This window comes from Vicia villosa, linkage group LG5 (assembly GCF_029867415.1).
Source record: "Vicia villosa cultivar HV-30 ecotype Madison, WI linkage group LG5, Vvil1.0, whole genome shotgun sequence".
Taxonomy (NCBI): Eukaryota; Viridiplantae; Streptophyta; class Magnoliopsida; order Fabales; family Fabaceae; genus Vicia; species Vicia villosa.
The window spans coordinates 47,769,862-47,774,586 of NC_081184.1; positions in this window are offsets into that span (position 1 = coordinate 47,769,862).

Below are 4,725 nucleotides of genomic sequence, written 5' to 3' on the forward strand. Positions count from 1 at the left end.
TCTGGAGTTGCGGACCGCGTGAGCGGATTCTTTTTCCTCATACTGTATATATGCATGGGCTTTGAGAAAAAATGCGTCCAAAGTGGCCGGCGTCTCGATCCCGACGGCTTTGGCGAAATCCGAACGTGGTCGGAGGCCTCGTTCGAGCAAGAACTTTTTCATGTGGGTTGTTTGGACACCTGCACGGCCTCTTTGTTGAGCCTCTCTATGTAGGCTCGGAGTGATTCGTCCTTCCCCTGGATGATGGCTTCCAGGGAGGCTTCCGACTTTGGATGCTTTCGGGAAGCCATGAAGTGTTGGGAGAAAAGCTTTCCGAGCCCTTTCCACGACGTGATGGACTCGTCGGGAAGGCTCTTGTACCAAGTCATGGCTCTTTTGTGCAGCGTGGTCGGGAACAACCGGCATTTGATTGCGCCCGATACTCCTCTGTAGTCGAGGAGGATACTCCTTTGTAGTCGAGGAGGGCGTCGATGTTCTCGATATGCTCGTCGGGGTCGCTTGTCCCGTCATACGTGGCCAGTGGTGGAGGCTTCTCGAGACCGACCGGTAGGGGGGCTTCCAAGATGGCGTGGGATAGAGGGCCTCGGCGCACTTCTTCCTCGTCACTGGGAATGGGTGTGATAGACCGGCTACGGCTTCGCGTGTGTCGCCTGCGATCGTCGTCGTGCCTTGCGGAAGGCGACTTAGATTTTCTCTTCGGTCGGGGAGACTGCGAACGGTGTCGGGAGCGATGTTCGTTGTGTCCCTTCTTGGAAGTGGGACCCGCATGCCCCCTTGGAGAGGAAGACCGAGGGCGATTCTTGGTGACGGTCTTGCGCTGGGAGCGAGGTTTGTGACTAGGGGGAGTCTTAGAACGACGTTTCTGTTCTAGTGCTCCGTTCCGATCGTTTTGTTGTTGGACTAGGGCATTTACCTGTGCAAGGGCGGCTAAGACGACGGCCATGGTTTAGTCCAGGGGAGTTGAACCCTTGGCTGAGAAAGGGTTTTCAAGAACTGCTTTGTGGTTGTCTTTACCGCTGGTTTATCCGAGGTGATGGATAGTGTTGTCGCGGATGTCTTTCGGAGAGATGGAAAAAACGCGTATTCAAATCGCCCTCTTTCAACCAATGCATCTTAGCTCTTTGTTTCCAATACAAATCATCTCTTATCAATGCTTTATTATATTCCTGGAACGCATCGAGATACCGCTACTCCGAATAAGAATCTTGACAACCTCTGTACATATCCATAGCCTGCAGGTGCCTTTCTAATTCACCCTTCCTACTACGTCTTACGTTCCTGCTCCAATTCTATAGCTTCTCAGCACAAGTAGATATTTTATGAACCACCTCAGCCTGTTCATCAATATTCCAGCCTATGCCCACCACTTCATCAATACCATCTTCCTTGAGCCAGTGATTCTCAAAGCGGAAATGGTGTTTACTTCGAATATTCTGAATCGTGTCACAAGCTAACAAAATAGGATTATGATCGGAATGCGACGCTATAAGATTTTTAAGCTTAGCATTAGGGAATAACATCATCCAATCGGAATTAGCGAGAGCACGGTCCAGCCTTTCTTCTACCATCCGTTTCGTTCCCCTACTCTTCACCCAAGTGTCCGGATACCCCTCAAGAATAATATCCGATAAGTCGCAATCACTCACAACTTGACAGAAACCCGAGCACAACCAATTAGGATGCGGATGTAAGCCTTTTTTTATCTTGCTGAGTCAAAAGGTCATTAAAATCACCAATAACACACCACGGTAAATTAGACATATCACGAATTTCCCGAAGCATATCCCACGCAAGTCGCCGTCTACTACGTTCCCGAAAGCCATAATAACATGTTAACCGTCACACGCCTTTCTCAACATCAGTGACCAACACGTTCACAAACTTCTTTAAATTGGGAATTGCACTCGAGCTGCTCAAACCCCGACAATTCCAGCTGAGGATTTTCATGAGTCCCGGCAGTCCTGGCTGCCAGGACCTGCCGTTAAAAAAGACTGAGCAATTATATTAGCTTCCTCCTTCTTCCTCTCAATATCTTCACCTACCTCCCTTCTTCTTTTCTTCTCCACCTGTTCCTCCTTACTGCATTTCCCGTCAGATGGGGAGATATCATGCTGATGTTGTGAATGAAGCAGAGGCTGTTTTAGAGAGTCATTAGGCTTAGGTAAGGTGCTTAAGTGTTTCTGTTTAATAAGGGACAGTTTGGTGTTATGGGTTTTATGTTTGAAGTGGACCGGTTTTGGATTTAGGGTGTTATGAGAAACTGGGTTGGTTTTTGTATGGTTTGGTTTGGTAGTTGTAGGAATAGCATTAAATTGGATTTCATGGTTTAAGGTAGGATAGGAATTTTCGTGGGATTTATCATGCAAAAGCAGTAGGTGTTGCATGGAAGGGTCATTTTCGTTATGGTTTGAATTTATGATAATTATTTTCACCATTATGAATTCAACGTGTTCATTTTAAAATGTTAATGGGATAACATTATCATTTTTTAAGAATTGCAAATAATTTAAAATTTTTTTAAAAATTATATACAAAATCTAATATATTAATTAAGAAAAAATTATTTACAATAACATTTATAAAATCTTAATTAAGAAATATTATTTAACATTAAAAAGTTAAAAATAAAATTAAATAGTTTATTTATCAAGATTATCATATGAAAATTAATTAATTAAATTAGAAAAATAAATATTTAATAAAAAAATTAATTAATCTAATGCATAAAAGGATATTTAGGTCTTTTTCATATAATTAGACATTTATTTCTCTTCTATATCACTTTTTTTTTTTATATATTGATTAATATATCAAATTTTCTCTAATTTTTTTCTCTCTTTTCACACTCTTTCTCACATATTTCTCTCTTTTCACCTTCTTCCCTCAACCAAACACATATCCTTAGATTAAAGGATTTGTAACTTTGTTGTCCTCACAGAATATTTTCAACACAGAAAAATATCAAATTAGACAACTGATGTGTATGATTTTTGAATACTTTATAAAAATAGTTTGAGCAATTAAGAATTTTTGTATGGATTTATTTAAAAAAGTATCATGGGCGGGAAAAATCGTATTATATATAATATCATGACATTTTATCTATATAATAGTAATCTTACTATAAGTAAAATTTATAAATTAGAAGTGTTTTTAAAATATTTTTTCTTAAAAAATATTTAACTCGTGGCCCGCACGGGTCTAAGTACTAGTGTGTGTATATATATATATATATATATATATATATATATATATATATATATATATATATATATATATATATATAAGTACTAGTGTATATATATATATATATATATATATACACTAGTACTTATATATATATATATATATATATATATATATATATATATATATATATATATATATATATATACACTAGTACTTATATATATATATATATATATATGATCATGCAATAACTTCATTTTTATAATCATACAATAATCAAGAACTAGATAAAATCCTATAATTTGACACTAAAAAAAAACTGCTCTGCAGCGACGTGGATCCCACGTCGCAACATGCAACATCACGTCACAACCAAAAACTAGCGACGTGTGCTCCCACGTCGAAGCATTTCTTGTAGTATGAATACTATTTAAGTCATACTTTATTTATGTATTGAACAGTTGTATTTTTTTGGGTTCTAATTTAACAATTGTATGATCATAACATTCATTTTATATGAACTAGTCATACAATTCATTAAGACACAAAAATAACTATTATAAGTACTAGTGTTTGTTATATTAGAAGAGAATATATGTATGTATTATCATTGGCCAAGCATGAGAATGTTTAGTAATGTATATGTCGATGCTAAGGAGTTAGTTAGGATGTAACTAACTTAAAGTTAGTTACAACTATCTCTCTAAGTAACTAGAGATTATATAAGCCAACTAACTCTTGTAATGCATCTTAACAAATCAATTTACAAAACAAGCAAAACTTGCACACTCTAGTGGAGCTTTCTTTCCCACTTTCCTCATGAACAACCTTCGTGAATTAAGTTATTATTCTAACATGTTATAATAAGCTTAAATATTATTTTTTGTCACATTAGTTAATAAGTTATTATAAAAAAAAAAAAAATCTATATTTTCGTCACAATATTTTTTAAAATGTTGAAAGATGTTTATTGATAAAATGTATCATTTTTTATGTTGGCTTTTTTCATGAATAGTGTTTGCAACTCTATCACTCATATCAAATCTTATACAAATTAATTTCTCGAAAAGATAATACTTGAATGTAAAAAAATTCAATCTTGTGTGATGATGTATGTCATACCCCAAATTTGTCCTACCCTTTCAATTTCTAACTGGCTTAGACTTCTCATCTCATGTACATGCTCCATTAATTCATTTAACATAACATGCATCGTTAATCAATAAACATGGTAGGGGATCATGGTCATAGAGAGAGCTGATTTTTCACATGGTTTGCAGTTCATACCCCGTACATGCTTGTTTCTATTGAGGTTTTTTACTGGTCATGGATTGAGGTTCATTTCACTGTGCTTGTGTCAACTAGTGGATTTTCAAGGTTGTACCTATGATTATCATGTGGATCATCACAATGTTCGAGTTTCATCTGGTTTATTTTCCAATTCAAGGTTTGGCTCATCTGGTTACCTGGAACACAAGCCATTCATTTGTGGATTCATTCATTTGAAGACAATATCGGGTCACTTTCAATTTTTGA